The sequence below is a fragment of the Gossypium hirsutum genome, chromosome A03, assembly GCF_007990345.1.
Source record: "Gossypium hirsutum isolate 1008001.06 chromosome A03, Gossypium_hirsutum_v2.1, whole genome shotgun sequence".
NCBI classification, from domain to species: Eukaryota; Viridiplantae; Streptophyta; class Magnoliopsida; order Malvales; family Malvaceae; genus Gossypium; species Gossypium hirsutum.
In genome coordinates, this window is record NC_053426.1 from 79,570,854 (window position 1) to 79,598,376 (window position 27,523).

Consider the following 27,523-nt stretch of genomic DNA (forward strand, 5'->3'; position numbering starts at 1 on the left):
AGCATTTGTGGCCACACAATGCCTCATACGGTGCCATCTTAATACCCGATTAAAAACTGTTGATATAAGCAAATTCGACCAACGGTAGGTATTTCTCCCAACTACCTTCGAATTCTATGCAACAACGAAACATATCTTCAAGAATTTGAATCACTCTCTCAGGTTGACCATCAGTTTGCTGATGGAACACAATACTAAAATTCAACTTTGTACCTAATGCTTCTGGCAATTTCTTCCAAAATCGCGATATAAACCTCAGATCTCTATTCGAAATAATAGAAGCAGGCACTCTGTGCAATCTAACAATTTCAGCAATGTACAATTCAGCTAGCTTATCAAGTGAATAGTTAGTACGTACCAGAATAAAATGAGCAGATTTCGTCAATCTATTAGCAATGACCCAAACAACATCTTTGTTCTTCGGAGTCAGAGGTAATCCAGTTATGAAATCCATCGTAATTCTGTCCCATTTCCACTCGGGAATCATCACAGGCTAAAGTAAACCCGAAGGTACTTGATGTTCGACCTTTACTTGTTGACAAATCAAACATCTCGATACGAATTCATAAATATCTCGTTTCATACCCGACCACCAATACAATTTCTTCAAATCATTATACATCTTCGTACTTTCTAGATGAACAAATAGACAACCACTATGTGCCTCATGAAGAATTTTCTGAATCAACTCAGTATCTTTCAGTACACAAATCCTACCTCAAAACATCAAACAATCATCGGCCCAACTCTAAAAGTCTGAATCATTGTTCGGTTCGCACTGAACTCTTTTACCTTGCAATTTACTGTCACATTTCTGAGCTTTGCAAATTTGTTAAAGAAATACAGGTCTAGCTTTTAACTTGGCTAGAATCGATCCATCATCAGACAAAGTCAATCACGTATTCATTGCTCTCAAAGCAAACAAAGACTTCCTACTCCAAGCATCAGCGACTACATTCACCTTCCCAAGATGATAATCTATTACCAAATCATAGTCTTTCAACAACTCGAGCCATCTCATTTGTCGCTGTAACACCCTTTACCCGTATCCAATGCCAGGACAGGGTTCGAGGCGTTACCGTACTTAAACACAAACAATCATGCAAACTGGACCATAAAATTTCTTTCATATTTTAGAACATTCTATCACATGCACATAGTCCTTTTTTTGGGTTTACGAAACCTAAAACATACATCGGGGTGGTTCAAGACTAAACTGAGAACTTCCGATAAACTTTGGACAACTTAGCAAATTTCTTGCTTTGGAGAGTCACACGCCCGTGTGGGTTGAACCGTGTGGTAACACACATCCGTGTGGCTTGGGACATGCCCGTGTCCTCAGCCCGTGTAACTCTCTGTTTATGATTTCAACAAAATAATTTGAACCACACGGGCAAGCCATACACCCGTGTGCTAGGCCGTGTCCTCCACATGGCTGAGACACATGGCTGTGTCTCTGCCCGTGTGGCTAAGACTTAGGCTATTTTCCAAGCCTTCATGTTTCCTATAAACCCTTACAACCTTATACACATCAAACTCACAAATCATGGCATCATTTTAGTGATTAAACACCCTTTATTAAGACACATTCAACATTAGCTCATCATTATACATATGTCCCACCTACTCATGATAAACTACTCTAGCCACATTATTACACATTCATTTGCCCTTGTCATCTTATTAATCACCTATACCATTATACTATGGTTACTAACTTATACATTAAACATCCATGTTCAAGACACTATCATCTTATTACCATATTACACATTTAATTCATTGTCATGACCACCTCGATTGGTCATAAAACATGCATTCAACACACATGGCATATTACCAACCATGCATGGCAAACAAACATATTTATATCATCACATCATATGCATTAAAATGTAACATGATTAGCTAGACTTACAAACCATAATCAATGTGAGCCACATCTCATGGCCATATACAATAGCTCGATATAGGCCAATGCATTTAGCCAAATCATAATAACACATGTCATAGAACTAGGTCCTTATACATGCCACTCACTTGATATTTTTAACATATGTATCAATACTCCAAAGGTATTGGCTTGATAGTGTGATGCTACCTCCGATGATCTTCAACCTCGAGCCGACCTGACAACACTAAAAGAAATGGAAAGGTACGCTTAGTAAGCTCGCATGAAAAATAATAAGCAATGTATTAACATGCTATTTTTCAATTTCTTTATAATTATTCAAAGTCTAGTTAAGTTGGTTTATCGAGTCGCAGTCACTAATTTATTTATATCAGGAGCTACAGGACTCCAAATTGAGATCCGCAAATTTTTCCTGAAACTAGACTCACATATCTTCTTACCATAAAATTTTCAGAATTTGTGGTGTAGACAATAAGTACAGTTTATTTCTTAAAATCTCCCATGTTTCGCTGCTTTTCAGCTTTGACCTTTCTTCACTAAAATTTATTTATCTTTTAGTATGGGATACGAATAATGTTACCATCTCATTATATTGAAAATAGACTGATTAAAGGTTTAGTAACATGAATTCTAACCAATAATTATTTTTGTAAAATTTCTAGTGATTTTCCCAAGTCAGAATAGGGGATTCTGAACTCATTCTGACTCTGTCTCACAAGAATTCAAATATATCATAATATTAAATTGTTTTGCTTATACCGTTTCTTCTATTTGAAACTAGACTCAATAAGCTATCATTTTATATTTAATTTAGCCTTTGATTCAACTTCACTGCTGTCCAAACTGTTTTAGTACAATAAAATGATAACCATCACAAGATGTTCATGAAATTACTCTCATGAGTATCACTCATTCATTTTCATTCTTATCACAAGTCCATAGTTTTCGAGTACTTACCTGTGCTATAACTTAGCACAACACTCGTCCAAACATGAAAATTCATATGCATCATAATAGTATCATATAACATAAATGAGTTTATCATGGCAAGAACATTTTATTTCATTTCTCATATTAATCTCGTTGAATTTTACGGAATCTCGATGGATATCCCATTCACTTTCAATTCATACAAGTGATCATTTCAAGTACGCACTCCCGCGAACCTCGCTCTTACGGTGGGATTACCAGTCCAGGTTAAATCCCTTGTAATATAAACTCATAGAGTATCGTTAGGATTGCCAGTCCAGGCTAAATCCCCTGCAACGACATATAATCTAATGAGCTCGGATCTGAATTACCAGTCCAGGCTAAATTCAGATCCTAATCGGATTACCCGTTTGGGTTAAATCCATTTCAGCACACATATTCTTCGGAAGGGTAGATCACTTTACAAGTTCATGTTTGTCAATTCGTATTTTCCCTTTTTAAAGAGCACACTCCTGCGAACCTCCTTTCTTACAGCAGGATTACCAGTTCAGGCTAAATCCACCATAATATAAACACATAGAGTATTGTTGGGATTACAAGTCCAGGCTAAATCCCGTGTAACGACATATAATCAAATGAGATCGGGTTTGAATTACCAGTCCAGGCTAAATTCAGAACCTAATTCGGATTACCCGTTCGGGCTAGATCCTTTTTATCATCAATTCCTTTTCAAGAATCCATCGAATATCCTATTTAATTCAACCGATATTTTTCTTCCTCTTATTATCAATCATGTCAATGTTTCATAAATTTTCATACATTGAGCATTCAAATCATATTCTTATCAAGAGCATACATTTATCATATAATCGTCATTTAAGCAATTAACATACCTCACACATTATATTTACTTGCAAATGGACTTACCTTCCTTTTCACTCTTTCACAAGTTATCCAATTTAATAAAACATCATGTTATATCAAATTCTCAATATATTCAGCTATTATATAGCAAGCCATCAATGATTGAACCATCAAACATTTCATGTGCTACCAGTCATATATCATTGTTTTCACAAATTTTATATACCATTCTTTCATCACTTTTCAATATATTAAATCATTCCATTTGTGCAATAATAATATATAATTTTCAATTCAAATATAGCATTGCAATATTATTGATGCACGAACTTACCTCGGCACCAAAATAGCAAAAAGGAACCTAACCGTCGATTTTCCATTTTTCACCTGATTTAGGTCCAATCCTCATTTTCCTTGATCTATAATATCACATGTAGTCTAATTATTAGTCACATTATTTAATGTGATCTAAAAATCATATTTTGGAAAAATTACATTTTTGCCCCTAAACTTTTTAAAAATTACACTTTGGCCCCTAGGTTCGTAAAATAATTTTTATTTAATTTCCTCACTCTTTAAGCCTAGCCAAACCATTTTCATAACTATAGAAAATCACAATTCTCATCAAAACACCCTTTTATACCATTTTTACAACTTTTACAAAAAGTTCCTTTCGGACATTTTCATCGAAAATCGCTTAGTAAAAGTCGTTTATTTAACATCCAACACTCATTTTCTACCATTAGACATCAAACTACAAGCATGTCACTCATGGGTAAATTTTTAAACTTAAACCCCAGCTCAAAATAATGGTAGAAATAGGTAAATCGAGTTACGAGGATTTCAAAAACGTAAAGAACATTAAAAACGGGGCTAGTACGCACTTACTATGGAGCTTGGTAAGCTTGGCCAAACTCTAGCCATTGTGTCCATGCAAGTTTCGGCTAAAGCATGAAGAAGATGGGCTAATTTTGGCTTTTTAATTCTTTTAATTATTAGATTACCAAAATGCCCCTAACTTCAAAATATTTTGTTACATCCATTTCATGTCTATTTTTGTTCATCACTTACTAATGATCTAATTACCATTTAAGAACCTTTAATTTAAAAAAATCATAAAAATTTAACCCTTCTAACATGTGGAACTCAAGTTTTTCACTTTTTATAATTTAGTCCTTTTGACTAAATTGAGTGCCCAAACGTCAAAATTTTCGAACAAAATTTTCATGAAATCATTCCATGAAATTGTAGACCATAAAAATAAAATAAAAATAAAATTTTTACTCAACGGATTTGTGGTCCGAAAACCACTATTTCGACTAGGCCGAAAATCGGGATGTTACAGTTGCAAATTCAAATCTTTTTGAGTCATCAAATACTTTAAACTCTTGTGATCAGTAAAGATGAGACATTTCTCACTGAATAAATGGTGTTGCCAAATTTTTAAAGCAAAAACAATAGCAGCCAATTCCAAGTCGTACGTCGGATAATTCCTTTTGTGCAGTTTCAACTGTCTCAAGGCATAAGCTATCACTTTACCCTCTTGCATCAACACACAACCAAGACCGTTCAATGATGTGTCGCTGTAAATCACAAACTCTTTTCCTGACTCAGGTTGCACTAATACTGGTGCCTCAGTCAACAAAGCTTTCAACTGTTCAAAGTCTTTTGACATTTCTCAGACCATTCGGATTTCACATCCTTTCGTAACAATTTGGTCATAGGTGTAGCAATCATCGAAAATCCCTTAACAAAACATCGATAATAACCCACCAAACCCAAAAAGCTTTTAACTTCGGATACATTTCTCAGGGGTTTTCAATCAAAAACTACTGAAATCTTATTCGGATCAACCCGTATACCTTCCGTTGAAACAATGTCTCCCAAAAATTTGACTTCTCGGAGCCAAAACTCACTTTTAAATTTAGCAAACAATTTCTTATCTTTCAAAGTCTGCAATACAATTTTTAAATGTTCAGCATGTTCATACTCATCTCGTGAATAAATCAAAATGTCTTCAATAAAAACAACCACAAACTTATCTAAATACGGTCGAAAAATTTGATTCATCAAGTCCATAAAAACTGTAGGAGTGTTTGTTAATCCAAATGGCATAACAAGAAATTCATAATGCCCATACCTCGTTTTGAACGTGGTCTTCACACATCTAACTTTTTAACTCTCAACTGATAATAGCCTGATCTCAAGTCTATCTTCAAGAACATTGTTGCCCCTTTCAACTGGTGGAACAAATCATCAAATCTCGGTAAAGGATGTTCTTTATCGTAACCTTATTAAGTTGACAATAATCAATACAAAGTCTCATGGATCCGTCTTTCTTCTTGACGAATAACACTGGTGCATCCTAGGGAAAAAAACTCGGTCTTGTAAAACACTTATCTGTCAACTCTTACAACTAATATTTCAATTCTTTCAATTCGGCCGGCGCCATTCTATACGGAGCTATCGATATCGGTGAAGTTCCTAGTACCAAATCAATAGTAAACTCAATTTTTCTAATTAGTGGTAATCCAGGCAACTCCTCTAGGAACACATCCGAATATTCACAAACTACCGGCATAGATTCAATCTTCAATTTAGATACTTTCTTATTTAGTACAATGCAAGATAAGCTTCACAATATTTTCTTACTTACCTTTGAGTTGACATCGATGAAATCACGATAGGAAACTCACCCGACTCCTCTGATTCAACCCAAAGAATTTTATTATTTTGACATTTCAATTCAATAATCTTCCGTCTACAATTCACTACAACATTATGTAGAGTCAACCAATCTATTCAAAGAATTACATCAAACTCATCAAACGGTAAAAGCATAAAGTAAGATGAAAAACTGTGACCTCAAATCATTAAAGGACAGTTCTTGTAAACTTTATCAACTAGAACACATTTGCCTAAGGGGTTCGACACTTTAATCACATACTCAGTAAACTCAACAGGTAAATTGTTACTAGATACCAAATTCATGAAAATATAAAAATGAGTCGATCCAGGATCAATTAATGCAACTACATTAGTATCATAGAGAGAAAATGTACCAGTGTTAACATCAGGGGATGATGCATCTTTGCGGGAGCGAATAGCGTAAGTTCTAGTAGGTGCTATTGTAACGCCCCGTACCCGAGACCATCGCCGGAGTCGAACACGAGGTGTTAACAGACTTAATTCATTACTTAAACAGCTCAAACAATTTATTTTTAAAATTTTCAGTCAAGCTAGTAATATGCGTTACAGTCGCTTAAAAATTCATATCTCGAGTTCCAAAACTCAAAATCCAATTCCGTAAATTTTCCCTAAAACTAGACTCATATATATATTTACTAATTTGTTTCTAGAATTTTTGGTCCAGCAAATTCGTACAGTTTATTAGTTAAATTCTCCCCTGTTTCAGGGTTTGACTGCTCTGACCTCTGTGTGTTACGAATCAGATATCTCCTTGTACAGAGTTTCAATGACTATGCCATTTGTTTCTAGTAAAACTAGACTCAATAAGGAATCTGTACATATAAATCATGACTTATAATTATCTTTTAACAATTTATGGTGAATTTCCAAAGTTAGAACAGGGGATCCAGAAATCGCTCTGGACCTGCTTCACAAAAATTTAAACATCTCATAAAATATAACTCATATACCTGTTTTGTTCCATCCATATGAAAATAGACTCATAATTATTCAATTCCATATTTCATTCATCATCTAATTGTATCTCTACTATTTTTAATGATTTTTCAAACTCACATCACTGTTGCTGTCTGAATCTATTTTATGGTAAATTTTACCTATTTCATGGTTTCCATGGATTAGCTAGCAATTTAGCATACATAAAACCAAATATGATCATGATTAGCCATTCCAATGGCTAATCATTACCAAGCATTTCCATACCATTCAATAACCATATCATAAGACCATATATACAAAATGATTATAATGCTATACATGCCATACTCAAAATATACAAGCCATTATGCCAAGATGGTATACGGATAGTGTGAGTGTGCCTCCGACCGTTCCCGATTTCCGAGCTGGCTTATCAACACTACAAGGAATGAAAAGGAGGGAGTAAGCATAAATGCTTAGTAAGCTCACATGCAAATAGCAAGTAACACAACTATATACGCAAACATAAAACATCATTTGCATAATCATCACCAGGACATTCATATCACATTTTCATTTATCATCTTACCATATTGTTGTTATATCGAGTTCTCAACCCGAGGGTTAAGTACATACCTGTTCAAAGTATTCATTTCACAACACTTACCAATACGTCCCTTTCATCTCGCGTATTCCTCCATTTGAGTAGAATTTTACCTGTTGAACACATCGGAATATAATTCGGATACATGGAAAGTTTCACGTAAGTGCCACATATGTAGCCAAGCTACCATGTAACCCGCCCATAAGTGAACTCGGACTCAACTCAACGAGTTTAGGCGTTCGCATCCATAAGTGAACTCGGACCCAACTCAACGAGCTCGGATGCCTAGTTACATCTCTCGAACTCGGACTCAACTCAACGAGTTCGGATATTCGCATCCATAAGTGAACTCGGACTTAACTCAACATGCTCGGATGCCTAGTTACATCTCTCGAACTCGGACTCAACTCAACGAGTTCGGACATTCGCATCCATAAGTGAACTCGGACTCAACTCAACGAGTTCGGATGCCCAAATATCCTAGTGATATGTCACTTGTATCCTAATCAATTCCTAAGGTTCAACGGGACCTTTTTTCCAATCATGTGTCTCAACCATCTTCTACGGAATGCCGTTACCGATACTCGGTAGTATTTCACATTTTCCAAGTATATCACATAATTTGACATATTAACAAACAATTATCACAGTATAATATTTCATAATAATTATCATATCATTCAAATAACATTAAAACATTTAAAATAATAACTATGTTACCAACATTTACATAGAACTTATCTCGTATGCGAAAGTGGCTACTTTTACTATTTCGTCCGCAACTTAGTATTTTCCCCATTTTAGCCCAAATTTTAGTTTTCCTTGCTCTATCATGTAAAATATAGTCTAATTAGGACTCACATTATACAAATTGACCCAAAATTATATTTTGGCAAAATTACAATTTTGCCCCTAAACTTTTGCATATTTACACTTTTGCCCCAAAGCTCGTAAATTAAACTTCAGCCTATTTTCTTATGTTTTATGACATGCTGATCATTTCTCCCTTCTATGGTAACATCAAATTCTCACTCTAACATGTACTTATGACTATTAGGTATTTTTACCGATTAAGCCCTTTTGCTCGTTTTCACTTAAAACCGAGTAGTACAAGTTGTCTAACATAATTTAAAACCTCATATTCTATCATAAAACACCAAAATACAGAAATTTCACCTATGGGTATTTTTCCAAATATGAACCCTAGGTTGAATTATTGCTAGCATAAGCTTAATCGAGCTATCGGGACTCTAAAAACGTAAAAATCATTAAAAACGAGGCTAGAACAGACTTACAATCGAGCTCGGAAGCTTGAAAAACCCTAGCCATGGTTTCTCCTTTCTATATTCGGCCATGGGGTTGAAGATGAGCAAATTGGCTTTTAATTTTGTATTTTAATTCATTTTACCCCTAAATGACCAAAATGCCCTTACTACTAAACTTTCCAAAAATTCCATCCATGTCCAATTTTTGTCCATAGACTTAGAAATTGGTAAAATTGCTATTGAAGACCTCCTAATTAATATTTCAAAACAATTTCATACTAGAAACTTCTATAATGCAAGTTTTACAAATTATTCTATTTAGTCCCTAATTTCAATTTAAGCACATTATGCATAAAATTTCTTCACGAAATTTTCACACAATCATGCAGTCATATCATAGACCTCAAAATAATCATAAAATAATTATTTCTATCTCGGATTTTGTGGTCACGAAACTGCTATTCCTACTAGGCCCAAAATCAGGATATTACAAATCTTCCCCCTTTAGGGATTTTCGTCCCCGAAAATCTTACCAAAAACGTGGTCTTCACTTTTAATCTCATATTCGGTGCCGAAGAACTTTCACTTAGGCTGTACCTCCAATACATCTCTTTAATTTCTCATATGATCTGAAAGTTTACAGTCTCAACTCTCAACTGTTCTTAAATTTTCAACCCTTCTCAGTTTCCCATGATATCATGACATAAAACTCGGATCTTAACTTGATTAATGGAGACCGGAATTCCAAGAAATCCAACAATCAAAGAGACCTAAAATTCCATGAATCTGATGAGTAGGAATTCATTCAATACAGATATGATTTATAGATCTCGCTAAGCATTTAACAATAGGATACATCACATTTTCCTCTTTCTGCTATGGAATTAATTCTGATATGGCCTCAAGAATAATCCTTCTCATTTCCATCCCAATATCAACACTGACAAGGATAATTTTGATAGATTCCAATGCTCGGCTTTAACCCCTTTAACATCTCCGATTTTATGTAACATCGAAAGCTCTAAACCATCACATTACCTCACTGTCTTGAAACACATCACAATTCATACAACGGTACATTACTGAAAGTCAGGAAGTCTTTACTCAATGTAGACTAGTCTAGTTCAGATGTTTTGGTTACCAATATTCTCATCTATCCAAACTTTGTCAACATGTAATAAACTTTTCAGCTTTCACAAGACGAAAACCTTATCATTCGTAGTGACTTTAACTAATATCCAACTCTTTCTAATAAATATACACTTCTCGTTCAGACTATTTACTCTTTTATCAGTACAAAAATTAAATTATATTATCAGACTTGAGAAAAATAATCCTAACATAATTGTCACATGAAATCTTTCAAATAAATAATTCACCATACCGACTGAAACTCGCGCTTTTATCACCTATGCCTTTACTGATGTCAAATCCTTACACAAAAATTAGAAAAAAAAATCCCAATACTAAAATCACCACATTACCAAGATCAAATTAGAAGTATAGTCATATTTGACATGATTATCACGAGCTGAAGAACGTACTTCGAACATGAGTCATAATTGACAAATTATAGAACAAAGATAACAAGAAAACCGAATGAAGAAATCCAAGATACGATACTATGCCGGAGAATCAAAAACCAAACTCATAGAGAAAATACAGAATACCCTGATAATTCTTCAAAGAAAGAAAGTCCAAAAGAAAACATCATTTAATCCCACTGAAATCAAATATAACAAGAACAATATATCTTCCCATACATATATATCAGATGAAGCATCAAGTAGAAGAAACAGAATCATAATATCATATGTATTCTCTCATCAATTCTTATCAGACGAAATGGAATAGAATACCCGATGAAATAGAGTAATATAAATTATAAACCAGTCAGACTACCAATGCTTTCATCCAACACTAGAATTAGAAGACATTCCCATATAACAAGAATTTCTTCAAAAGATCAATAGCCATAGAAATATTTCTGAGAACGGGTAAACATATAGAACATCTCAAAAGAGACTGCTAAATCTGTCCAGTCATAACTGTCACACTCAGATAGTTCACATTTCAAATATCATTTCCCCAACTAGTTCTGCCATCACAAATTTCATATTAAACCATTCACTAAAGAAGGTCAGTTCTGAATAAATTTTGATTTACACTTTTCTCGACCTTGCACCTGAGTAATTTGATTTACCAAAGAGAATTTCCTTCTCTAACTGGGACAGTGCATAATTCCAATAATCTTTATATCAATCTGACACTTTACTGACTCTTACTTTACTTATCCGCTCATTTTCAATCTCTGATCATACTTATAATTATTCTATCACTGAACTCTTTGGGTTCTCAACCGGAAACTTATTCAATACAAATCTCATGAAATTCCATTATAAGTACCACTTCGGTAAGGGGGAGGGGTTGTAGGACCTCTGACTCGACTTTCTTATACATACACATATGACACAACTTCCATCATCATAGCAACATCATCAAAATCATGTCATTCATTAAGGCAATGCAACATTCATGTTGGCTTACACAAATTTTCCTATTGTCCCATTTAGACAATATACTTATGCATATATTCTATGTTTTCTAGATAGCTTTACTTATCCATTCATTTAGTTAAATTAATTCATGCTCATGACATCATATAAGGTCAAACAAACATAGATATTTGCATCACAATCACAACATTCATTTCATACATCATCATGTACATATCATTACAATCATATAATTCAGTCCAACAATTTAACATAGATAAGTTCATTTCATTATAATCCTTTATCTTATAAAAATTATATATCATTAGCATTTATCAACATTCGACGTCCAAATCAAGACCAGGACATTTTCATTCGTATCATAATATTATGACTTTTATTCATACCTCTACTACTTTCTATTTATTCCGTTCATCTTATCAAGTAAGCCATATACACTACATCATATAAGCATTAAGCAAATATGGATATTTATCACATATGCATCATAAACTTTTATTCATACTTTTCTGAATCGAGACTTATCATAATCATAATTTTACTCAAATACCTTCACATAACATTGAACATGGTCGGTGCAGCTCGGTTGGAGAGTACCCTGTCTAAATAAGACGGTACTCATACGCGTCGGAAGACATCACACTATCACAGATCAGTGGCATGTATAGCTAAACTTTTACACATGCTAAGTTAGTCCGAGAACCGACTAAACCTGCTCTGATACCACCAAATGTAACGCCCCGTACCTGAGACCGTCGTCGGAGTCGAACACGAGGTGTTAACAGACTTAATTCATTACTTAAACAGCTCAAACAATTTATTTTTAAAATTTTCAGTCAAGCTAGTAATCTACGTCACAGTTGCTTAAAAATTCATATCTCGAGTTCCAAAACTCGAAATCCAATTCCGTAAATTTTCCCTAAAACTAGACTCATATATATTTACTAATTTGTTTCTAGAATTTTTGGTCTAGAAAATCAGTACAGTTTATTAGTTAAATTCTCCCCTGTTTTAGGGTTTGACTGCTCTGACCTCTGTGTATTACGAATCAGATATCTCCTTGTACAGAGTTTCAATGACTATGCCATTTGTTTCTAGTAAAACTAGACTCAATAAGGAATCTGTACATATAAATCATGACTTATAATTATCTTTTAACAATTTATGGTGAATTTCCAAAGTCAGAACAGGGGATCCAGAAATCGCTCTGGACCTGCTTCACAAAAATTAAAACATCTCATAAAATATAACTCATATACCTGTTTTGTTCCATCCATATGAAAATAGACTCATAATTATTCAATTCCATATTTTATTCATCATCTAATTGTATCTCTACTATTTTTAATGATTTTTCAAACTCACATCACTGTTGCTGTCTAAATCTATTTTATGGTAAATTTTACCTATTTCATGGTTTCCATGGATTAGCTAGCAATTTAGCATACATAAAACCAAATATGATCATGATTAGCCATTCCAATGGCTAATCATTACCAAGCATTTCCATACCATTCAATAACCATATCATAAGACCATATATACAAAATGATTATAATGCTATACATGCCATACTCAAAATATACAAGCCATTATGCCAAGATGGTATACGGATAGTGTGAGTGTGCCTCTGACCGTTCCCGATTTCCGAGCTGGCTTATCAACACTACAAGGAATGAAAAGGAGGGAGTAAGCATAAATGCTTAGTAAGCTCACATGCAAATAGCAAGTAACACAACTATATACACAAACATAAAACATCATTTGCATAATCATCACCAGGACATTCATATCACATTTTCATTTATCATCTTACCATATTGTTGTTATATCGAGTTCTCAACCCGAGGGTTAAGTACATACCTGTTCAAAGTATTCATTTCACAACACTTACCAATACGTCCCTTTCATCTCGAGTATTCCTCCATTTGAGTAGAATTTTACCCGTTGAACACATCGGAATATAATTCGGATACATGGAAAGTTTCACGTAAGTGCCACATATGTAGCCAAGCTACCATGTAACCCGCCCATAAGTGAACTTTGACTCAACTCAACGAGTTCAGGCGTTCACATCCATAAGTGAACTCGGACTCAACTCAATGAGCTCGGATGCCTAGTTACATCTCTGGAACTCGGACTCAACTCAACGAGTTCGGACATTCGCATCCATAAGTGAACTCGGACTCAACTCAACGAGCTCGGATGCCTAGTTACATCTCTCGAACTCGGACTCAACTCAACGAGTTCGGACATTCGCATCCATAAGTGAACTCGGACTCAACTCAACGAGTTCGGATGCCCAAATATCCTAGTGATATGTCACTTGTATCCTAATCAATTCCTAAGGTTCAACAGGACCTTTTTCCCAATCATGTGTCTCAACCATCTTCTACGGAATGCCGTTACCGATACTCGGTAGTATTTCACATTTTCTAAGTATATCACATAATTTCACATATTAACAAACAATTATCACAGTATAATATTTCATAATAATTATCATATCATTCAAATAACATTAAAACATTTAAAATAATAACTATGTTACCAACATTTACATAGAACTTACCTCGTATGCGAAAGTGGCTACTTTTACTATTTCGTCCGCAACTTGGTATTTTCCCCATTTTAGCCCGAATTTTAGTTTTCCTTGATCTATCATTTAAAATATAGTCTAATTAGGAGTCACATTATACAAATTGACCCAAAATCATATTTTGGCAAAATTACAATTTTGCCCCTAAACTTTTGCATATTTACACTTTTGCCCCAAAGCTCGTAAATTAAACTTCAGCCTATTTTCTTATGTTTTATGACATGCTGATCATTTCTCCCTTCTATGGTAACATCAAATTCTCACTCTAACATGTACTTATGACTATTAGGTATTTTTACCGATTAAGCCCTTTTGCTCGTTTTCACTTAAAACCGAGTAGTACAAGTTGTCTAACATAATTTAAAACCTCATATTCTATCATAAGACACCAAAATACACAAATTTCACCTATGGGTATTTTTCCAAATATGAACCCTAGGTTGAATTATTGCTAGCATAAGCTTAATCGAGCTACCGGGACTCCAAAAACGTAAAAATCATTAAAAACGAGGCTAGAACGGACTTACAATCGAGCTTGGAAGCTTGAAAAACCCTAGCCATGGTTTCTCCTTTCTATATTCGGCCATGGGGTTGAAGATGAGCAAATTGGCTTTTAATTTTGTATTTTAATTCATTTTACCCCTAAATGACCAAAATGCCCTTACTACTAAACTTTCCGAAAATTCCATCCATGTCCAATTTTTGTCCATAGACTTAGAAATTGGTAAAATATCTATTTAAGACCTCCTAATTAATATTTCAAAACAATTTCATACTAGAAACTTCTAGAATGCAAGTTTTACGAATTATTCGATTTAGTCCCTAATTTCAATTTAAGCACTTTATGCATAAAATTTCTTCACGAAATTTTCACACAATCATGCAGTCATATCATAGACCTCAAAATAATCATAAAATAATTATTTCTATCTCAGATTTTGTGGTCACGAAACCGCTATTCCGACTAGGCCCAAAATCAGGATATTACAGCTATAGGCTCCGATCTCACAGTCAACTTTTTCGTCACACCTCTACTACTGTTCCCACTCCCATTATTTCTTGGTGGCCTTCCTCTAGTGGCAGTTTACTTGGTCTTGCATTCTAAAAATTATCTTTCTCAGCCATTTCAAGGCAATCTCGAATGAAGTGATTTGGGGAGACACATTTAAAGCAAGGCCAATTATTTATCCTACATTTACCGGGATGTTGTCTACCGCAGTGTTGACATTCAGGTCTATTAGACCTAGCATTAACAACACTCACTATTGATGTAGTTTGGGCCTTAGGACCTAAATACTGCTTCCCACGATCTCTATCGGGATACCCAGCGGAAGCATTAGAAAAAGTATACAAATCCCTCACTTCTTTGATGAAGACTGAAATGACTTATTTATTGGTATTTTTCTTGAGTCTCTAGCCTTAAACTCAACCTTTTACTTTTTTTTCTCAACTCTTCGACTTTGAAAGCTCGATCAACCAGCACGACAAATTTCTTCAACTCTAAAATCCCAACTAATAGTCTGATATCCTCATTTAGCCCATCTTCGAATATTTTTCACATGATAGCCTCGGTAGAAAAACATTCTCGAGCATACTTACTAAACCTAACAAACTCTCACTCGTATTCAGTCAAAGACATACGGTCCTGTTTCAGCTCTAGGAACTCTTTGCGTTTCTGATCAATGAACTGCTAACTGATATATTTCTTTCTGAACTCATCTTGAAAGAATTCCCATGTAACTCTTTCCTGCGGTACCACGGATACATTATTATTCCACCACTGATATGCTGTGTCTCTCAAAAACGATATAGTACGTTTCAAGCACTCATCTGGTGTGCAAGAAAGCTCATCAAATACCCTGATAGAGTTCTCAAGCCAAAACTCTGCTCTCTCAAGATCATTATCAATATTAGCTCTAAATTCTTTGGCCCTTGCTTTTGAATCTTATCAACTAGAGGCTTGTTCAGTCTTACCAATTCCACACCTTAGGGAGCTACAGGAACTGGTTAGCAGTTAGGTGGGGTTGGAGGATGTTGGGCAACTGGATTTGTTCAGAAAAACTTGGCAAACAACTCATTCATCCTTCGGAAGAAGACTTCTTTAGCCTTTCCTCCCTGACTCACTATTAGTGGTTTACTTTCAGATGGCACTGTCCCTTCGGCAGTAGTCGGCACATTATTTTCAACATCGTCAGCTACCTCTCGGTCGGGATCCATTTACTAGAGGAAAACACAATTTAAATTGTCAAGAGTCGTCACACTATCACAAATTAAATATGGCATGTATAGTTAGATTCTCACACATGCTACGTTAGTCTAAGAATCGACTAAACCATAGCTCTGATACCATTAAATGTAACACCCCTTACCCGTATTCAATGCTGGAACAAGATACGAGGTATTATCGAATTTACAAAGTGAGCAAACATACAATTCCGGATCATAAATTTCTATCCAAATTAAAACCATTCGCATTAAATCATAAAGTCTCTAATACAAGCCTACGAGTCCCAAAACATGCTTTGAAAGTGGTTCGAGACTAAATCGAACACTTAGGAAATTTTTTTACAAGACTTAGAAAAAAAATTCTATGAACAGGGGTCACACGCCCATGTGGTTTGGGACATGCCTGTATGGGCAGGCCGTGTGGCCACACACGTCCGTGTCCCTAACCCGTGTAACTCTCTGTTTTGCAATGCATGAACAAATTGATGTCACACGGCCAAGTTATATGCTCGTGTGCCAGGCCGTGTGGTAAATTATATTTTCATAAAATAGGTGCATACTTCACACGGTCGGGACACACGCTCGTGCCTAAGTTCTTGTCCCTCACGCAGTTGAGACACATGCCCGTGTCTTTGCACGTGTGCTCAATTCTAAGCATTCTGTTTCTCAAAATTAAGGTGCAGGGGACATTGTAACAGCCCGTTTTAGGGTCAAGTTAGAACAGTGGTTTGAAACCAAAAATATAAAGTAGAAATGTTAGTTTTATTATTTTTTAAGGTCTACAGTATGATTGAATGATTGTGTGAAAATTTTGTTAAGAAATTTTGCCGATAGAGTGTCCAATTTGACTAATAAGACTAAATTATAATAAGTGCAAAATGTGTGGTCTAGATGCTAGAGGTGTCTAATTGAAATGAAATTTTAAATTGGAGGTCCTTAAATGGAAATTAGACCATTATACTTTAAGGTGGACAAAAATGGATATGGATGGGTAAAATTTTGAAGTTAGACATCAAGGGCAATTTGGTCATTTGGTAAATAAAGACAAATAAAACAAATAAAAAGATGTCATCTTCTCAAATTAGTCCCCCCATAGCCAAAATTTTCAAGGAAGACATAGCTAGTGTTTTGGCCACTTCCAAGATTGATTGTAAGTCCGTTTTTTCCCCGTTTTTTAATAATTTTTTTTGAAGTTGTCTCAACCTAATCTAGCCATTTCAAGGACTAATTTGAAACAAAATCAAAGTCTAAAATTTTATCCATGTTGAACATTTGTGTATTTTGATGTTTAATGGTAAAAAATGAATGTTTGGTGTTACATAAACAACATTTACCAAGTGATTTTTGATGAAAATGTCAAATAATGTACTATGTGTAAAAGTTGTAAAATGTGTGTTAAAATGTGACTAAATGAAAAATGTGGGCTGTTATGAGCATGAAAAAGATTTACCTAGGCTTGGGTAATGAAGAAATTGAATGAAATTCATTTTACGAGCCTAGGGACTAAGTTGTAAAAAGATGAAAATTTAGGGGCAAAAATGTAATTTTTGCCATATGGTATAATATGATAATTAAATAAGTTAAATTTGATATTATAGATCAAGAAAGATGAGGTTTTGACCTAGATCGGGGAAAGAACAAAGTTGTGGACTAAATCGATCAACTAGCCATTTTGTACCGAGGTAAGTTCGTATGTTAAAAATAAGCTTTAATATGATTGTATTTTATTACTTTAATATTGCATGAATTGTATGATTGATAAATGTGGATGAGCTTAATCCTATGAACGAATCTGAAGACAAATCGACAAGCAAGAAATCCCGTTTGAACCTTAGGAATAGGATAGGATACAAGTGACATGTCATTAGGGCTAGTATGTGTTATGTGATTATGTGATACGGGTGCTGGTCTTGTATGTGTTACTGGTGGTTGAGTATATCAGCATATGTTGCGGATACTTGACAGCTTGTGTGAGTAGCACCGCATAGCTACGTCTTGACTGACAGCTTGTGTGAGCTATCCCATTGATAGCTCGAGAGCGAGCAACTATGTGATATGAGATTTGTGGTAGCATTGGCTACATATGTGGCACTTAGTGTACAAATTTCCTGAGTATCCGACATTGTTATTCCGAGTAGTTCACGGGTATGTCAAAGATGAGAATATGTGTAAACTCATTTCGATATGACTCAAGTATGTACATAAAGCTCATGCTTATTAAATGTGTAAAACGATGAACATGAGGTAAGCCTTGTGATGGAATACCTTATGATTATGAAACTATGATAGGTTTACCTTTAATTATGTTATATTATTTGAATGTTATGTGCATGGTAAGGTTGCTTATTTCTTGCATACAAGCTTACTAAGCTATATAACTTACTCCATTTATTTTCCATGTTTTTTTATAGTGTCGCCAAGCTAGTTCAGATTGGAGATCGTTAGAGATTCGAATCACACTATTAAACTTTCATTTTGGCTATTGATGATCTTAGTATTTTGAAAGTATGGCATGTATAGGGACTTGGTCATTTTGTTATATGAGTCATTTGATTTGGCCAAATGTATTGGCTTATATTTGTTTAAGGTGATTTGAGAATTGGCCATGTAAATTGGCTTATTTTGGCTAAAATGGTTGTAAGCCCATTTGTATATGTATATGTTCCAATGTCTTTGGTATTATAGTCATGGTATGCTTAGTGTATGATGGACTGTGATTTATAGCATGAATGTGAAATGTTTAGAAATGTGCTTTATTGGTGAGATGATAATCTTATGCACAAATAGGTGTCATGGAAGTTGTTTAATGATACTTTGTATATGTGAAATTAGCATGATTAATTTCGGACATGATAAATGTTGTGAGCATGATAGTGGATGGTATTGTATTGATATGTATCATTCTTGATTGTGGATGTTTGATTGCCCAAATATGCTATGTTATATGACATCAAAGTTGTGTAAGGATTTGTGCAAATAGGGCTGGCAAATGGCTGGGTAAATAGCCCTTATTTTGTCCACACGGTAGACACAAGGGCGTGTATCTAGGCTGTGCGTGGTCTGCCCCATGGGCATGTGTTCTGGCCGTGTGTCCCCAGCACCTTAATTTTGAGAAACAAAATGCTCAGAATTGAGCACACGGGCAGAGACACGGGCATGTGTCTCAGGCATGAGGATGACACGGCCGCAGGCACAGGCGTGTGTGTTGGGTGTGTGAAGCCTGCACCTATTTTTATGAAAATTAATTTTCCACACGGCCTAACACACGGGTTACAAGCTAGTGAGTTACACGGGGTCAGGACACGGGCATGTGTGACCACACGGCCTGATCACACGGGCGTGTCCCATACCACACAGGCGTGTGACCCCTTGTTTTGGGCAAAAAAAGTTTAAGTCTTGTAAAAATTGCTAAACTTCTCGGTTTAGTCCCAGACCACCTCCAATGCATGCTTTGGTGCTCGTAGGCTCGTATTAGGGACTTCATGTTTGAATGCAAATGATTTTAAATATTAAGCACAAATTTATGACTCAAATTTTGTGAATGCTTGTGTTGTAAGTCCAGAAATGCCTCGTACCCTGTTCCAGCTTTGAATACGGGTAAGGGGTTTTAGATTTAATGTTATTAGAGCTATGGTTTAGTCGATTCTCGGCTAGCGTAGCTTGTGTAAGAGTTTAGCTATACGTGCCATATATAAATTTTGATAGTGTGATGACTCCTAACAGTTTAAACTATGTTTTCATATAGTAAATGGATCCCGATCGAGAAGTAGCTAAGGATGTAGAAAGTAATACGCCGGCTCCCACTCAAGGAACTGTGCCATCTGAAAGTAGACCAGTCACAATTAGTCAAGGAGGAGAGGCTGGGGAAGCCTTCTTCAAAAGATTGAATGAGTGGTTTGCCGAGTTTGTTCGGACAAATCCGACTGCCCCACATCCTTCACACCCACCTAACCTTTAATTTATTCTCGTAGCTTCCCAAGGTGTGGAATTGGTAAAATTGAATAAGCCTTCAGTCGATAAGATTTGAAAGTACGGAGCTAAGGAATTTAGAGCAAATATCGATGATGATCCCGAGAGAGTAGAATTCTGGCTCGAGAAATCTATCCAGGTATTTGACAAACTTTCTTGCACACCGGATGAGTGCTTGAAATATGCTGTGTCACTTCTAAAGAATACTGCATATCAATGGTGGAACACTCTCATATCTGTGGTTCCAAGGGAAAGGGTCACTTGGGATTTCTTCAAAGAGTAATTCAGAAAGAAGTACATCGGTTAACAGTTTATTGATAAAAAACGGAAAGAGTTCTTAGAACTGAAACATGATCGTAGGACTGTGACTGAGTACGAACAAGAGTTTGTTAGGCTCAGTAAGTATGCTTGGGAATGTGTCTCAACAGAGGCTATCATGTGTAAGAGATTCGAAGATGGACTGAATGAGGACATCAAACTGTTAGTTGGGATTTTAGAGCTGAAATAATTTGTTGTGCTAGTCGAAGGAGCTTGCAAAGCCAAAAAGTTGAGAAAAAAAAGAGAAAAGTTGAGTACGAGACTAGAGATTCGAGGAAGAGGCCGATGAATAAGCTGTTTCAATCATTGTCAAAGAAATTGAGAGATTTGTATACTCGATCCAATGCTTTAGCCGGGCATCCCAACAGAGATCGTGGGAAGCATTATTCAAGTTCTAAGGCCCAAACTACATCCATAGCAAGCGTTGGTAATGCTAGGTCTAATAAGCCTAAATGCCAACACTGTGGTAGACGACATCTTGGTGAATGTAGGATGAATAACCGAGCTTGCTTTAGATGTGGCTCCCTAGATCACTTTATTCAGGATTGCCCTAAAATGGTTGAAAAAGATAATTTTCAGAATGCAAGATCGAGAAATACTGCTGCTAGAGGGAGGCCAATGAGAAATATGGGAAATGGGACCAGTAGCAGAGGTGTATCCAAAGATTCAACTATGAGATCGAAAGTGAAAGCACCTGCGAGAGCTTATTCTATTTGTGCTCGAGAGGATGCGTCCTCCCCTGATGTGATCACGGTACATTTTCTCTCTATGATACTAATGCAGTTGCATTAATTGATTTTGGATCGACTCATTCCTAAATTGTATGAATTTGGTATCTAGTAAGAATTTTCCTGTTGAGTCTACTGAGTTTGTGATTAAGGTGTCGAACCCCTTAGGCAAATATGTTTTAGTTGATAAAGTTTGCAAGAGTTGTCCTTTAGTGGTTCGGGGTCACTATTTTTCGGCTGACTTAATGCTTTTTCCAGTTGATGAGTTTGATGTGATACTTGGAATGGATTGGTTGACTCTGCATGATGTAATAGTAAATTGTAGATGAAAAGTTGTGGAATTGAAGTGTCAAAACAATGAAATTCTTCGGGTTGAGTCAGATGAATCATGTGAGTTACCTATGGTGATTTCGTCGATGTCAGCTTAGAGGTATGTAAGAAAAGGTTGTGAAGCATTTCTTGCATATGTATTGAATACTAAGGTGTCTGAATTGAAGATAAAATCTTTGTCGGTAGTTTGTGAATATCCGGATGTGTTCCTAGAAGAGTTACCAAGGTTACCACCGGTCAGAGAGGTGGAGTTGATTTAGTACCAGGGACTGCAGCAATGTTGATAGCTTCGTATATAATGGCTCAAATTGTGGAATTGAAGTCTCAGTTGCAAGAGTTGACAGATAAGGGCTTTGTGAGACCGAGTTTTTTACCATGGGGTGCACCGGTATTATTTTTCAAGAAGAAAGATGGATCCATGAGACTTTGTATTGATTATCGTCAACTCAACAAGGTTACGATAAAGAACAAGTATCCATTAATGAGGATTGATGATTTATTCAACCAGTTGAAAGGGGTAACAATGTTTTCAAAGATAGGTTTGAGATCCGACTACTATTAGCTAAGAGTTAAAGACTCGAATGTGCTGAAAACTGCATACAGATCGAGGTATGGGCATTATGAATTTCTTGTTATGCATTTTGGATTAACTAATGCTCCTACCATTTTTATGGATTTGATGAATTGAATTTTTCGACCGTATTTAGATAAGTTTGAGGTTGTGCTCATTGATGACATTTTGATTTATTCTCGAGATGAGTCTGAGCATGCTGAACATTTAAGAATTGTATTACAGATTTTTAGAGATAAGAAATTGTTTACTAAGTTTAACAAAAGTGTGTTTTGGCTCCAAGAAGTTAGATTTGTAGGGTATATTGTCTCAGCGGAATGTATAAGGGTTGATCTGAGTAAAATTTCAGCAATTGTGGATTGGAAACCGCCGAGAAATGTATCCGAGGTTAGAAGATTTTTGGGCTTGGCTGGTATTATCGACGTTTTGTTAAGGGATTCTCGATGATTTCTACACCTATGACAAGATTGTTATAGAAAAATGTTAAGTTCGAGTGGTCTGAGAAATGCCAAAAGAGTTTTGAACAGTTAAAAGCATTGTTAACTGAGGCACTGGTATTAGTGCAACCTGAATCGAAAAATAGTTTGTAATTTTCAGTGACACGTCATTGAATAGTCTTGGATGTGTGTTGATGTAAGAGGGAAAAATGATAGCTTATGCCTCGAGACAATTGAAACCACACAAAGAGAATTATCCCACTCACGACTTGGAATTGGTTGCCATTATGTTTGCTTTAAAGATTTAGAGACACCATTTATTCGGTAAAACGTGCCATATCTTTACCGACCACAAGAGTTTAAATTACTTGATGATTCGAAATTACTTGATGACTCAAAGGATTCAAATTTGCGACAACAGAGATGGCTCGAGTTGTTGAAAGACTATGAGTTGGTAATCGATTATCATCCGGGAAAGGCAAATGTAGTCACCGATGCTTTGAGTAGGAAATCTTTGTTTGCTTTGGGAGGGATGAATGTGCAACTAAATTTATCGGATGATGGCTCAATTCTAGCTTAGTTAAAGACTAGGCTGGTATTTCTTCAGCAAATTTGCAAAGCTTAGAAATGTTACAAAGAACTTCAAGCTAAAAGAGTTCAGGGCGAATCGACTAGTGATTCAGATTTTCAAATTGGGGCGGATGATTGTTTGATGTTCTAAGGTAGAATTTGTGAACCGAAAGATACCAAGCTTATTCAGACACATATATAGGTATCATTACATACATATATAGGCAACCAAAACATGCCAATGCACAAACATTTCATGCCGTTTCATAATCAACCATTTCACTATTTCAATTCTCAACCAAATTCATAATAAAACAATACCAAAATCATTAAAACTGCATAACTTCTAAATGCATTTCATCACCTTATCACCTATTTCATGCCACATAACTTACCATTTCAACATCACATAATCAAGTCAACACATAAGACATTATATACATCTCATGTATCACATATTAACCCCATAATTCAATCCAATTTAAATAGCCATATCCACACCAACATTTACATCATTGTAAGCCTAATCTAATGGCTACATTCATAACTCAAAAAATATCAAAATGACACTAGCCTTTACATGCCATATACCATATATACAAAGCTTTAAATTACCAATGAGTTAATCGATAGTGTAATGATGTTTCCTGACGATCCCCGAGTCCAGGCTAGCTTCAGTAATCTATAAAACATGGAAAGAACGCACAAAGTAAGCTTTAAAAGCTTAGTAAGCCATATACCAATAAACCTATAATATAAACATATGCATATCAATTCAAATATGCTAGACATAGCTAAACACTTTCAAGTCCTCAAAACTTTCTCATTGTACCCATGTTCGATATCATAATTGAATTCATCAAGTAAATAATTTATTAATAAGCACATATGAATACGCAAACCTTTCTGAATGATTACTAATTCACATTCTCATATAATTTCATCAATTTCTCTCTTTTCAATACTTGTATGAACTTCATACGTACCTGAGTCACTTAGCTCATTCACATATTCAATCTCGACTTGACTTTGCCTGTTGAACCATTCGGAATCGTTAAGGATACTCGGAAATGACATAAGCTCAAACAATGCCATATCCCATATATGGTCTTACATTTAATCATATATCAATTCCACTGTCCCAAACATGCTCTTACACGAAATCTCTTAAAGATGCCAATTTCCCAGACATGGTCTTACATGTAATCACATCTCGATGATCCTAATGTCATGACATACGTATCCTATGCTATTCCTAAGGTTCGTACGTGACTTGCAAATGTCGTAACTCCATTGATACTTACTCATATTTGCTCATTCAATAGTCATAGCAATTCAATCATAATAAAACATATATAATTCATTGTAAAGACATTTATTTGCATATGAACTTACCTCATAGTCAGAATAAACGGACGAGGTCGACTATTCAATAACTTTCATTTTCCTGCGATCTAAATCTGATTTCTTTCGTTCTTGATCTATATACATTCAAAATTAACTCTTTTATTCATCAACACATTCAATTTCATCCACAAACATATATTTGGGCATTTTTGCACTTTTACATATTTTCTCAATTTAGTTCCTATTTCAAAATAACTCAAAATACACAAAATTTCAACATGCCCATGCTAGGCTGAATTTTCCTTTGGTCCCTAACAGCCCATTAATTCAATTTATTTCACATTTGGACCCTAAATTTTCCAATTTCACAATTTAGTCTACAATAAGCATTTTTATCAAAAACCACTTAATTAAACATGTATATCAAACACCAAGCTTGCTTAATTCATCATCAATCATCATAAAACTCATGGATTCATCAATGACATTTCAGAAAATCATCAACAAACTCAAAAAGTAGGACATGGGCTAGTTAGTACTCAAAGCAACGATCACAAAAACATAAAAATCATCAAAAACTGAGTAAAATGGACTTACCTATTTAATCATGCAATGCCTGAATGTTAGAAAGCTTCAATGGCTTTTTATTCTCTTGTTATTTTTTTGAAGAAAGATGAATGAAACCATATTTTTATGTTTTTGATTTATTAATAATACATTAATACATAGTTTACATTTTTACCCTTGGTTATTAAATCATTTAATCATCAAACATTAGGCCATTTATGTCCATTAACCTTATCAATGGGATATTATCATCATAAGGACCTTCAATTTAATAAGCCATGGCAATTAGGCCCTTTTAACAAGTGGAATGCAACTTTTACATTTTACGTGATTTAGTTCTTTTATCAAATTGACCACTTAAACGATAAAATTAGCTCACGAAAATTTCACACATACATATTCACATGCTGTAAACACCAAAAATAATATTAAAATAATTTTACAACCTCGAATTTGTGGTTCCAAAACTACTGTTCTGATTTAGTTAAATCGGACTGTTAGAACTCTCCCCCTTAGAGATTTTCGTCCTCGAAAATCTTACCAGTGAATAGGTTTGGATGTTGCTTTCTCATAGCATCCTCGGGTTCCCACGTAGCTTCTTCAACCCCGTGTCAATGCCACAAAACTTTCACTAATGAAATTTTCTTCTTTCTCAGCTCTTTGATTTCACGAGCTAGAGTTCGAATCAGTTATTCACTGTATGTCATATGAAACTTAATCTCAACTTCTGCTGGGGAAATAACATGTGGGGGATCAGATCTGTATCGTCGAAGCATTGATACATAAAATAATTTATGTATCTTTTCTAACTCAGAAATCAATGCTAGCCGATAAGCAATTGGTCCAACTCACTCGATAATCTCATACGGTCTGATGAACGTCGGGCTCAATTTCCCTTTATGACCGAATCGAAGTTTTTTCTTCCACGGAGATACTTTCAAAAACATTTTATGCCCTATCTAAAACTCGATATCTTTCCGTTTCAAGTCTGCATATGATTTCTGTCTATCCAATGCTGCTTTCAAACTGTTGTAAATCACTTTCACCTTTTGTTCAGTCTCTTTAATTAAATCGACCTTGTGTGTAACACCCCAAACCCAGCCCAGACGTTATGGCCGAATCTGACGTGCCACATTGGAGTTGAAAACCCACGTTCCGTTTTAGTGTTTTAAAAACCATATATTTTGTTGAGTTAACAAGGTGTATGGAAGCTGGGCACCAGGTAGGTATCCAAGATAGAGGAGGTGAGCCATGAAGGCTGCTTAAGTACCAAGCTCTTTGATTGGATCCAATCCTAGACATGCCCACAACCATAGCCACAGTTTGTTATATCGAGTTTAAATTTGTTTAAGTGAACGACTTTGATAAATCGATTAATCGTGGTGTTGAACTCTTTTGAAAACAAGTATCATTTTGAAAACACGTCCTAAGTCTAGCCCATTTGAATAATTATCAACCAGATTTGAAGTTATTAAAATTAAAATAATCCCGAAAAGAAATAAAAGGAAAGTTAAAATGGCCTTATTACAACCCAAAAATAAATAATAATTAAAGGGAAACTAATGAAAACCAACGCTTATTTAAAAGTCCAAAGACAATCACCGTGGCTACTCTGAATCCCCTCCGGCCCAAGTCCCCACATCAAGGCTCACCTGCAAGGTTAAGGAAAGGGGGTGAGTTTGGAAACTCAGTGTGCAACAAGCCCCTTTCAGAGCCCAAAACAATAACAGCCTGTTGGGCCTAAGCCCAAATCCAATCTCAACATGTACTGGGCCGTAGCCCTTTTCATATTTCATTTTTCATAACACTGGGCCGAAGCCTTTTCATATTTCATATTACTGGGCCGAAGCCTTTACTGTAAATGGTATGGCCCATAGGCCCATTTCAATATCACATATAATGTCAATGAAAGAATGCAAGCCCAATTGGGGAGACTACTCAACCCACCATCCGCTACTCTCTACCCGTACCAACCAACACACCATGTGGGGATTAACTCGACCCACCCCACCATAACTCTCGACTGGCAGCATAGCTGCTTTATCATATAACTGGAGGCCTAGCCTCTTTTAATAACTGGGGCAAATCCTTTTTTTAATAACTGGGGCATAAGCCCTTTAATAACTGGGGCATAAGCCCTTTT